Consider the following 13,373-nt stretch of genomic DNA (forward strand, 5'->3'; position numbering starts at 1 on the left):
AATTTTCTTATACTAAATCACTGTCAGAAGTGTATTTTCTCTGCAGCTCACTTACTAAATCATTTGTCTAAACCTAGAGATTTGAATCCAAATCTGGATCTGGGTATGTCTCCAGACCCCTCAGCAATGCAAACTGTGACTTAAAAGTTCAGCATCCCTACACACTCTTTCAGAAAGGAATTGAAATTACCTGACTGTGTTGAGCTTCAGCACTCAATCCAGACTCAGCACTCAATCAGAGCCAAGATCGAAACAAATCTTTCTATTGAAAGATGAGGAAGCACAAGAGGGTTATTTTTGACACAGTCTGTCAATCACCAGCTTACAGGTAGAGACAGCAGGCAGTTTCCAAAGCAAGCTCATGGTGGTACTCAGGCTCTCCAGTTCTCAAGAGTATGACGGGCTGTGTCATTTTGTTTTACCTCCAGATGACTGAGTGACTGGAGACAGAAAAGAATTAATCAATTAGAAGAATCAGTAAGTAATTTTTACCAATGTATATAGACAGATATAAAAAGCAATTTTAAGAGTTAGTAACACTGCCCTCCATGATATTTCAAGTATTAGAGCTTAAGGAAAGAAATCAAATACTCTCTAATAAACCTAGATTGTATTTAATGTGTTTCTGTTCCATGCTGGTATTTGCAAAAACAAACCCAAAAAACCCCCACCCTCAAATATTTCACTAACCTATTTGAAAGTCATTCATGAAGGGAGCTCTCTGTGTCAATTTTTGTGGTGCTTGAAGGACATAGACCTGCTTTGTTATGGTGGGTCAGCACTCTTAGAGAGCTCATAACTAGCCTGACAGGATAACACGGAGCTCAGGGCTGATAGTATCTTCTGCAGACTTTACAGATGTACAGATTTCAGAGAACTAGAAGGTTGGTACATTAGCATGGAGATGTTTGTGGAGTCTCTACTGCATTGCTTTCTCTTCAACATCTGATATTCAGTCTGGGATTCCTATGAAAGGAAAGACTGTCATTTAAATACAGTCATCACCCTCTAAGGTCACACTGGGAAAGTGCCAAGTACCATGCAAGAAAATAATACAAGCACTAGAGCAAACTGGTTTCACCACAGAGATCAGCGCCCCCCCTTTGAGGTGGTTGTTCTAGACCAGGTAGAAGCAGAAATGCATTTCACAAACATTTTTCCGTTCCTTCTGGGACTCTGGCAGCCAGGCATGAGAGATGTTAGAGTCTGCTGTAAGGTATCAGCAGCCTGAAGGGATGGAAGTTTGAAAACTCATCTCCTAATGTATTAAAAAACAGTTCTGCTTTCATCTGCCTAGAATGCCACTCTTTACAGCCCTGCTTTGAGCAGTGGCTACTCCACACAACCACCTGTGGCCACTTCCAGAGAGTGAGGCAGCCGTACTACGCACTCCAGCCTTAACGATCCAATCAGTATCTTGACCAAGCATAAAATTTTGCTTCTTATCTCACATACCATTCATTTATTGTGGCTTAGGTGCTAGAGTGATTGGGAAAAAAAATCCTGATTGCTTCAAAATACCTTCTCTCTCTCTCTCACACACACACACACACAAAGCAATGTAGAAGCATTTCAAGCAAAATGATCCAAAATGAATTCAACTGAACATAAAACAGACTAAAATAAATAGATACATTTTATTTAAAAAATATATATTTTTTTATAATATACAAATTACTCATCTTTCTCAGTTTGATAGCAAATACCTGTATTAAAAGTAAGCCTGTAAGCAAAATGAATAGTTTATGTTAAGTACTTTGAGTGATATTCTGGCCAAATGCAAGTTGGTATTAAACTAATAAGAACCAGTTCTGGAAAACAAAACTGTTTGACAATACTTCTTTTGTTTTCATCACCACAGTATTCAGAACTGCTTTCTTCACCTCACTTCTCACCCTTTGGGAATGTCATTGCTCAAAACTAGGACATAAAATAGAGCCATTCAAGACATTTAACAAGAGGTAATTACAGAGCGTTTTGTTTATCAGAGCAGAAAGCTGTTCTCAGACAAGTGTAGTTTTCCAAATAACATAATTGATTCCACTGAAGGTCAGTGTTCTAACCAGCATATTTTTATTACTTCGTCTTGTTCCTATTAACACTGCAGCACAGACTCTTAGACAATACTGCACTGCCCTGCATAGATATTGTAAGCCTGTGTAAGTTAGAGTCATCCTGGATGCTGCAAGGCTCTCATTTGTTGGTAACCTTTCCATGCTATGGACTAGCACTTCTATCTCTGGCTGAAAAAAAGGCTTATGTCTATTCATTTAACCGGGTGTCAGTGTCCATTCAGCCCCTCCCTCCATTACAGATTCTGACAGCACCCAGCAGTCATTCCTCATCTAATACCACTGGAGATCAACAATTATATTTGGCCTCTGGATAACACAGGATCCACTGCCCTTTCTCTAGCACAATGAATGCTTAATCTTTGCATGCCTCTTTCTGCTGCAGCTGGCACAGCTTTTTCTGCACAGGATCCAAAAACACAGCGTTAGCACCACATCGCCAACTGCATCTTTGAGAGCAGAAAAGCAGAGATACATTAAACTCCATTACAGTTAATAAGAGCTAGAATCAAAGTTATATTCCTGAAACACTGAGGAAAACTGAAAGCTTGTGTCCCTACTTCTCCAGTACGGTGCCACTTTCATTAGAACTTCTCAACTGTCCCATAAAGATCACCTACTGACCCAAAACATTGTGAAATCAATGTAATTCAGGAATTAAAAAAAAAAAAAAAGTAATAATAACAATAATAAAAAAAATAATAAAATATTTTGAGAAGGAGAAAAGCAGAAAGTATTTTAATCTAACAGTAAATGAAGCAGATTTAGGTGGCCAGGGATTCTTTGCTAATAGAAGCCTAGGGTCCCACTTACATTCACAATGTTTCACAAATCTCCTTTCAGAGTCTTTACTTTCCTTTTTGTTGTTCAAGTCTCAGAACTGAAAAGAGTAAGCAAACAATATTTATAAGCTACAGGGCAAGCTGTCTGGATTCTAGGATTTGAAAAGTTATGTTTATTATTAATCAGATAGGATTGCAGAAAAGGAGCACTCCAACCTGTACCACAAAGATCATAAGCAAAAAAAAAATCTTACTCTGTCTGTGGTCTTCCTGTACAGTACAATATAGTGTTTAGTAGCAGTGTTTATGCTTTGTAGTACACAGGTGAGTATGTACTTTAACTACTATATAGCATATTATTACTTGCAACTACGCTACCCTTAGAAGAGCTGAAGCTATTGCAACTACTGTAATAGGCAGATATTCCATTTATAGACTCCTTACTACAGCAGGATTGCAAATGTGGATTTTTTATCTACAAGGAGGAAGCACACACTGAACTTCGCCCAGCTGCCTACGAATAAGCCACCATTAAAAGGTAGAAATTGACATCTTACCGGCAGTGTACATTTCTACATCAGCAAGGAGATTTTTGAGCTAGTAATCCTGCTTATAGCAAGTATCTTTTAAACAAAATGTATTTGAATAAGTTCTGTGAAATAGTTCCAGTCTGTAATTTAGAGCTTGAAAGAGGACTTATATTTTTCTAATATTGAAATTTAGGGAAAGCTTTGCTGTGGAGTAGCTGAGCTTCATCTGAGGCCATTTATCCCTGCTACGTGGCAGTATAGGGGCTCTATGCTCATATTCCTTACTCCATACTGTTCACATATTGATATCTAATTTCTTTAACTGAATATACAAGTCAGCAGAGACCTACCTGTGCTTAAAAGCTGTTATTTTAAAAGCAAATTTAAAGGATCTCTGGAATAACTTTCCACAAGATTTAATAAATGAGTGTCATGCCACACCTGCTACAACCTCCTTCCAGGGAGGAATATATAGAGAGAGCAAGAAGGACTTCCCTGAACCCTCTCTTCTCCATACTAAATAATCCCAGTTCCCTCAGGCACACCCATGAGATTTGTGCTTCAGACACTTCACAGCTTTCTTGTCCTTCCTTGGACTTACTCTCAGACCTCGATGTCTCTCATGTAATGAGGGGCCCAAAACTGGACACAGTAATCAAGTTGAGGCCTCATCAGTGCCAATTACACAGAGCTGATCATCTCCCTAGTCCTGTTGACTACACTATTTCTGATACAAGCCAGGATGCCATTGGCTTTCTTGGCCACCTAAGCACACTGCTGGCTCATGTTCGGATGGCTGCTAATACTCCCAGATCCCTTTCCCGCATGCAGCTTTCTAGCCACTCTTTCCCAGCCCTGTAATATTGCACAGGATTGTTGTAACCAAAGTGCAGGACCTGACACTTGGTCATGTTGAACCTCAGTCCAATGATCTAGCCTATCTAGATCCCTGTGTAGGGCCATCCTACACTCAGGCAGATCAACACTTCCTCCCAGCTTGGTGTCATCTGCAAACATCTTATTTTATACAACTCCTGTCACTGTGGCCCCAGTCTCAGAGGAGTCCAGTGGCCTGCTGTTAAAATATAGATGAGAAATAGTAATAGAAATGGAACACTCTTCTAGAAAAATGAGCTGTCATACTAAAAACATAGTGCAAACAGTTTCCTGTAATAAATATATAGCATTCTCTCCTTCATGGAGTTCTTTGCGTTATTTTTCAAACCTTTCTACTGAACTTAATTAATTATTAACATACCATTCAGTCTGGTGCACTATAATGAGCTTAAAAGATTTCTGTTGCTGGAGAGCTCCCAAGAATGTTAAAAGCAAGGCTAAAACAAGGGGATCATTTAACATTGGAAATATTTTTTCAAATACACATTATAATCATTTTATCAAGCATTTCTCACTGACCTGAAAAGTGAAAAGGGGACTTGCCATCTGAACAAATACAGAAATTGTTGCATAACTACAAATCACAAAATAAAATAATTACCATCATCTTCAGTTACTGATTTTTCAGTCTGACTTATCTATTATCACTGGCTTCACTCAAGTGGAATTACACCAAGCGATATCTCTAGTCCTGCACTGTTTAAACACTGATAGGTGGCCTTGAAATCCTTAAGTGCTTGATGTATAATGAGAATCTCAACATGGATTTCACATTCACAGCTAAATGCCTTGGTCATATAGTTATTGGACTTTCTGGAATCAGCTGTTGGAACTTATTGAATTAAAGAATCGCTTGAGTTGGAAAGGACCTCAAGGATCATCAAGTTCCAACCCCCCTGACACATGCAGGGCCAACAACCTCCACATTTGACCAGGCTGACCAGGGCCACATCCAAACTGGCCTTGAACACCTCCAGAGACAGGACATCCACAACCTCTCTCCCTGGGCAGCCTGTTCCAGCACCTCACCACTCTCACAGTAAAGAGCTTTCCCTTGATACCCAACCTAAATCTTCCCTCCCTCAACTTAAAATCATTTCCCTTTGTCCTGCTGTTATCTACCCTTGTAAAGAGTTGATTCCCCTCTTATCTATAGGCTCCCTTTAGGTACTGAAAGGCTGCAATTGGGTCATCCCACAGCCTTCTTTTCTTCAGGCTGAACAAGCCCAGTTCCCTCAGCCTGCCTTTGTAGGGGAGGTGCTCCAGTCCCCTGATCATCTCTGTGGCCCTCCTCTGGACCCTCTCCAACAGCTCCCTGTGTTTTTTGTACCGGGGGCTCCAGACCTGGACACAGTACTCCAGATGGGCCTCACAAGAGCAGAGTAGAGGGGGACAATCACCTCCCCGTCCCTGCTGGCCACCCCTTTTCTGCTGGAGCCCAGGGGGATACCATTTGCTTTCTGAGGGGCAAGAGCACACTGCTGGCTCGTGTTAAGCTCTTCATTCATCAGGATCCCCAGTCCTTCTCTACAGAGTTACTCTCAAGGATTGCTCTTCCTAGCCTGTACATATCCCTGGGATTCCTCCAGCCCAAAAGCACCAGGTTTTTTCCTGATTGGAGAACCATAATTGGAAAACTCTCACAAGGAGAACAGGAAGAAAAAATACTTCTTTTTTTCCCCACAGAAACATAAAATTGGCTATACGCCATCTATATAGTTTGTCAATAAATGATATGCCCAGATACAAATGTTTGCTTTGGAGAACAGTAATTTTTTTCTTTATTTTCTTTGATACATTTTTTACTTTAGAAATAATAAATTTGCTGAATTGCTTTGTAGGGAAGATTCTCAAAAGGGCTCAGGAGAAGATGGGAAGCTCTATAATTAAAAGTTAATTCAGTGTGGATAGAACACTGAATTTTAATAAAAGATTCTTCTCTCTCCTTATATGGCATCAGATTTTAAAATATACTGTAAAAAAAAAAAATCTTCAAAAGATTTAAAAAAAAAAAAATCCTTTAGATAGAAAATCTCTTATCCTTAACAGTTTAATGTTAAATGTACAAATCCACAAGTTCTTAGTTACTTATTTATTTGCATGCACAAATACAAGTTGTAGCTTGGATTTTATTTTTTCAATTTTCCTTCCGAGTTTTTGGAACATAATTTGATCTTCATCTTGAAAATGGATTTTTTGCTTGTCATGTTTTGCACAGTAGTTAATACAACAAGAAACTGGTCTGAGTAAGGGCTGCCAAATGTAAAAAATACTATAAAATCCTTCCACTGTGCATGTCAAGCAATTCAGCTGCTACCTATTAATCTCTGTAAAGCAGAGGAAAATGTGCCACAGAGAGCAAAGTAAAAATGAAACAATCAGCTCTGACATCTGCACTTCATTCAGTTCTGCCAAAGTTAAAGCTACTATGACAGTTACAGAGCAGATTAAAAGAGAAAGCTCCAAACATGGACTAATCAGATCTCCTAAAGGAAGTCCTTTTGAAATAATTCATGACTAAGACAGAGTTACGTAACAAAGTTAGATCCCAGCTGCTAGGATTTCTGGATTTTGTTTGTTAGGTTCCTTTTTCTTTTCTCCTAGTGAGACTGACATCTAGTGGTTTTATCAACTGACCCCTAAACAATTTCAAGCAGTGTTTGTTTTATGAAAGTACATGCTTATAGCTATGCGGTTTGGGGTCTTCATATGCACCAACGTTTATCATTCTTCACAAGCATTATTTTAGCCTTATAAGAGCTGACTGGTGCAACATAAATGACAAACTGAGGCAAGTCCTTTTTCTTTCCAGAGAAAAAGCTGCCTGGACCTAACCTCAGAAAATTGTTGCATGCCTGTGTACACAGAGGTCACTTTTTGCCAGTTTTCCTTTTCCTTTCCTTGTGGGTTTTGAGAAGAGTTAGATAATCTGTATAGGGCGTAGGTAGAATCCAGAGTCTGTATTAGCCATACATTAACTTTGGGTTGCTACACTACAGTTGTTATCATGAGAAAGCCCAGTCGAGACTTGCACAACATTTGACTTTCAAACAAAAACTGTCAATCACTTTGGTAGAATACGAACATAAACCTTTCCTGTAAATGTTATTATTCTCAGACATTGTAATCCCTGGCAAAAAGAAATCAAAAACATACACACTCATTCATAAAAAAACTTGCAGTCTGGCTAGCTTCATCTGTATAACCTACCTGTACTGGTATTTCAGCATTATTTAGTACTTGTGCTAAATAAAACGGTTGCTTCATCAGATATTTTTCTCTGCAGTTCTGCAAGGTAACCTGCAAAAGTGAACTTCCAAGCCCTAGAGAAAGCCCAATTAAAACCCAAACTACAAATATTCAGGAATCTACATATTCATATCAACCTAGTGGAATATGACCTCTTTTTTTTGTTGTGGTTTTGTTTTTTCATTGTTGTTGTTTGTTTCCCTGAAATACCTATCACTAAGTAGGAACATAGATACACCCTGTCCTTCACTTTTTTATACGTCTCATTAAGCACCATATTCTTGAGAGGAGTTTAAACCTGTGCTAATACTCGTGCATATGGATGAAAGCACAATGGGGGTTTGGTGCTAGGTGGGCAGACCTGGGTGCACACTGGTCTCACTTTGCACAAGAGTGAGTGACAAAATAGACCCCAGATCAGGGAACACTGAAACTCCAGTTTCTAGCCTTCCTGAAACTTTTTCGTATTTATCTGCATTACTGGATCCACCCAGGCCATAATGTTAATTAGAGCTGCCACGCTGCTATGCCAACGTGTTCTCACATGTTGTGTACTGCCCCAGGCTGTCTCATCAGCCACCACCACTTCCTCATCAGCTTCACCTCCTCCCCTAGAGTGAGAGACAGGGACCCTTCTGCCACGCACACGGATGCCTCTGGCAGGGTGAGTCCCTTCATCCTGTGAGGTACTGCCGAGCAGCTGTTACACCTTAATGGGCAGCAAAGTGCTTAGCTCTGTGCAAAAACTTCGTTACCCCAGTTCTTCCTCTTACTGATCCTGAAGCTACTCCCAGACCCTATTACATTTCTTCTTACACTGTATCTGCAATCCTAACCTGAAAGCGCTTCTTTTCTGTCCTGAGAAACACAGATCCTAATGGTAATACAATGGTTCCCAGTACAATACAAACTTGTTTCCTACTTCCCTTAATATTCAGCATTTAGGAAACTTGAAGTAAAGCCATAGCTTTACAGCTTTCTCCTCCTTGGACTAATTCATTCTGAAAACAGAATATCTTTTTTTCCTAAAATAAAATCTTTCAATAAAGGATAAGAAACAAATGGAAATATGACTTTACCAACAAAACTGTGTTTCTGAATGAGACTTTGGGGAGGCAGCTTGCAGAAGGCAGAGTCAGTTTCAAGTCTAAGTTTAAAAAAGCCTTTTCTTGTTTTGCATCTAAGCAGAGATGCTAGCAGATTCACCAGGCCAGATTTCGATACAAGTAAAATAGAGACTTGCCAAGGTTGGCAACCAGCTGTGTGAAAGAACAGCCAATGCTTCCACCCTGTGCCAAAACTGAAATAACCCAGACTATGCACTTTTACTGCTGCTTGCACTGTGTGAAGGGCATTTATGCATCTGCTCCTATACATGTATCAGGCAGAAAGGTGCAGACCTGCAGAGGTCCTGCAGTGTGTTCAAAGGTCACTGAAGCCGGTGAGGGGGTCTAGAGCACAAGTCTTAAGAGGAGTAGCTGAGGAAATTGTAATTATTTACTCAGGAGAAAAGGAGGCTTAAGGGAGACCTTATTGTTCTCTACAACTACCTGAAGGGAGGTTGTGGAGAGATGGCTGTCGGCCTCTTCTTCCATGTAACTAGTGATAGGACTAGAGGGAATGACCTCAAGTTGCACCAGGAGAGGTTCAGGATGGACACCAGGAAAAACTACTCCAAAAGAGTGGTCAGGAAACGGAACAGGCTGCCCAGGGAAGTGGTGGAGTCACTATCCCTGGAGATGTTCAAGAAACATTTAGAGGTACTGAGGGATATGGTTTAGTGGGAAACACTGGTGATAGGTGGATGATTGGACTGGGTGATCTTGAAGGTCTTTTCCATCCTTAGTGATTGTATGATTCCCTTCTTCTCAGGACTCCTCTTTCACTGTGACAACAGCAAACCCACAGTCTGGATGCAACAAAATTTAAAGTTTGCCTACACTGCCAAGAAGTCTCAAAGCCATGCAATGCTTTTCATAAACGTAACCCTTCTTATCATACACCAGCATGTGTACTGAATTTATGTCACATGTATACCCTCTACTGCCTTATGTCTCAGTGCCTCCATCTGCTTTCTCCAGCCCTGGTTTTCCTCTAAAAGCAAAGCTCTACAGTCAAAGGAAATCTCTTTTTTTTTTTTTTCCCCCCTCTCTCCAAGCTTAAAATGTTCCCCACTTTTCCACTAATTTCACAGTAGCAAAAAGGCTGTGTATTTTCACATTTCTCAGTTCTACCAGTTTTGTTACCATTGATTTTCCATGCATATTTTCTGTAGCTTAGAAACTGAAACTCCTTAATCTGAAGTACATACAGATCCATATGCAGATGAACAAAGACTCCCAGGGAGATGCACTGCACAGGAAAGACAGATACCACTCACCACACTGCAAAAACAGGGACTTCCTGACAAACTTCAAATTCTGTACTGCAGGATGCTTCCCTTTCTTCTCTTCTAGGAGAAGTTAAGCAAAGAGATCAACTTGCAGCACACCCTTATTCAGGGAGTTGTTTATTTTTCCATTGTACAAAAGCAGTGGAATATATAGTCTACCCATCTGTGTTGCTAAGAAACAGGGCCTTGTTGCCTTGGGACTTGATTCAGAATTCAAAAATGAAAATAGTGTCTCAGTAGACTGCATAAAATCAGCTTGAAACCTAGCAACAAGGCCACAAGTTCAATGTGATTCTCTTACATGTTAGAAAACAAGGATATTAGAAGGAAAATCTTACTAAGGAAAAAAAAATATTTGAAAACAAAATAGAGCTGTTGTATCACCAGTTATCCTTAGGGATGCACCTACCTTTTTGCCAAACATACTTTTATAAGATCTGATGCTTTGCTACTTTGTACTCTGAGTAAGTTCATATTTATTGTAATCAGTGAATACAAAGCAGCAACGCTTTTTACAGCCTTATTTCCTGAATGTTTGGTATGTGCAGTATGAAAACATGAGTCAGGAGAGCTGACTTCTTGTCCAGTTCTATTTCAGTTTTCAAACACTCTGCCAAAAGAATAATTGAATAGCTGCTGCACATGCTTTGAAATGATTGCTGTTAAGAAGGTATGAACTGTAACTAAGGGCAATTATTTAATTGCGTGTATTTACATCAGTCAGCTTTTGTGTATTTGCTTATGGGCAAATTAAGTGTAAAAAAGAACACAACTTAAGTATATAAATTCATTAGAGTACCCTTTTGCCTTAACATAAGGTAATTACATGCTATTGGAAAATGTGTTGATTTATTCAGCTATTTTATTATAAAATCTGTTACCCCTGGTTGCAGAGCTACATTACACAGCTGAAACTTGCTCCAGAGCTCCAAAGTCAGCCAACCCTGAGCTGAGTTATAATTCTCAACTGAGTAAACATGGCTCAGTTGTTTTTCTTTTTTGGTGGTTCATCATGAAATCAGAGTTATTCTTTAGCTATGAGATGTGACTGTACATAGTAAATTTAACTGGAGACACAAGAGAAAGAAAAAAAGGGTGGTGACAAATCAACTGCAGCCTGGGAAGTTTTCACATTTGTTTTTCCTTGTTTTTATTCTTAAAAATATGGAAAATAGAAGGGGGGAACATTTTCCTTAAATATTCCTAAGTTCGCAGTGAACTTTTTTTTTTTTTTTTTAGGTTTCAGCTGAAAAGGAAGCTAGAGATTAAGTTAGAGGCTGAAATTTGTGGTGAGATTTACAGAAATCCCTCACAGTGACCCTAAAGTAAATGGTAAAGTATACCTGCATGATCCTTTTTCAAGTTTATACTCTTGACATATGTACACTTTTACAGAAGGGAAAATGTCAAACGTATTTCCTAAAAGTGACTTGAGGAAATAAAATCATGCTTCATTGCCAGTAGATGGCAGCATGCTACCTGCTTTAAAAGGAACAGGCATCCTTTCTGCGCTCCTGCTGCTTAGTAAGAAGGCTTGAAATTTTCCTACACAGCACCACCTCATGTTTTCAGCTAAATATAAGCCCTTCGTAGACTTAAATAAGATTAAGGAGACCTTAAAAGTACAAGCTAGGAAAAGCAGTAAAGCTAGCCAGGATCTAGTCTGAGCTGCAGAATCTTCTTAGTGACAAGCAAGCACAGATGGAATATCACACCCAGATTTAACCTTGAAAACCAACAGTAGCTGTACATTCTATCTTGAAATAAGGGATTGCAAATAAATAAATAACAAGTGAATAAATAAAATCTGACCATGAACTATTTATTTTTCATCCTATTCTCTTTTACCATTTATACTTTATTTGATTGCCGTATCACAAAGAAGCACTATTAACCAAAACCTAGACTATAAGAAAAATCACTAAAAAAAAAAAAAATCATTCAAGATCATTAACATGACTTTTTAAGCACGTTGTGTTCTTCAACATCTTTTAGGACTTTTTTTTTTTTTTAATTTAATTACTTAAAATTTCCATTGGTTGAAAGATAGAGGAGGTTTATGTCTGATTTTGACAACAAACAACCAACCTTTATCACCAGTCTTCAGCCCATGGTGGAAATAGAATGCTTCCCCTCCTTAGGCTGTCAGACTTCTGGGACAATGACTTATGTTTTCCCTGTATTTCTCTGGCAGCTGAGCCAAATAGTTTCAGGGCCCACGTTCAAAGTACTGTAACAATGCGCCAGTGATAACTGAAGAACATCAGGAAGATGCCAGTAGGTATTTACAGTTCTAATGTAGTTCTTAAAGTAGTTCAGAATGCATGTCCACCAAAGCTGGTGTAAAAGCAGTGTTTAATTACTTAAATAATTACTTAAAACCACTGCTGAAGCAACAGAAAGGAAAATCAGATTACAAAGGTATGCAGTGCTGTATAAAATGGTGATCAGTACATGAAAACAGGGAAATATTCCATTTTACCTCAATAAGGACATAGAATGGTGCCTAAGAGTTAATGTTGGCTTAGTGTTTCCCTGTTATAACTCTCAGAAGCAAGGAACAATCCCACAGATTTTATTAATCCATTTCTTACTTCTGAAATCTTATTAGCGACTGAGTTGAACAAATCCTGGTTTACACTAAAATGGCTGTTTCACTTCCCTTATTGAGAGTAGCTGTTCATCAAGCACAGGAATTAAGGGAGTGTTTGCCCCCTGCAGAGCAACTATGAAAGATCTCAGAAAACTCCAGAATCAATGCCTGCGGATCCAGGTCAGTGTGACACATCCATCTCAGCTAACTAACCTTCACATTGAGCAACATGCAAACACAACCCTATCGCGTTCAGGTGCTGGAGTTAAGAAATGCAAGCCAGCTCAGAGTTATTTCAGGCTTCTCTGCATTACTCAAGCAGTTATGAAGACAATTCCTTACCACCATTCCTTCCGCAGAGATGAAAGAAAACAGTCTCAAAACAAGACAGGGACAACTTCCATTTCTTAAAAATGCAATAGACAGCAAAAAAATAGGTGGTTACCTGGAATAGCAAAACCAGTAAAAAAAAAAGTATTAATTCAAAATCCAAAACTATCTCCCACACTTGTCAAATGTCAGCCCTCATAAATATTCTCTTTTATCTGGCTATGCCTTGAAAAATCTTCAATATAGTTTACCTTAAAGTACCACATGATACAAAATTAAAAGCCGCACTTGTTTTCGTTGTGAGAATTATCAGATTTTTTTCCATTAAATTTAGAGTGCAATTAAAAAAATCATAAAATTTATTTTGTATTTTCTAATTCATTATAATAGGGTTCTTTCATTCTGCTGTTTAAAACTGAAGAGAAAATAATGACACAAAGAGCAGTCAGCAACAGGAAGCATAAAGCTCGTTCTTACAGTGTGTAATGTTGTTCCAAACCAAAATTAAGTCAGACAGCAATTTTTCCC

This window comes from Lagopus leucura, unplaced genomic scaffold (assembly GCF_019238085.1).
Source record: "Lagopus leucura isolate 7727_CA_CO unplaced genomic scaffold, USGS_WTPT01 Super-Scaffold_100157, whole genome shotgun sequence".
Taxonomy (NCBI): domain Eukaryota; kingdom Metazoa; phylum Chordata; class Aves; order Galliformes; family Phasianidae; genus Lagopus; species Lagopus leucura.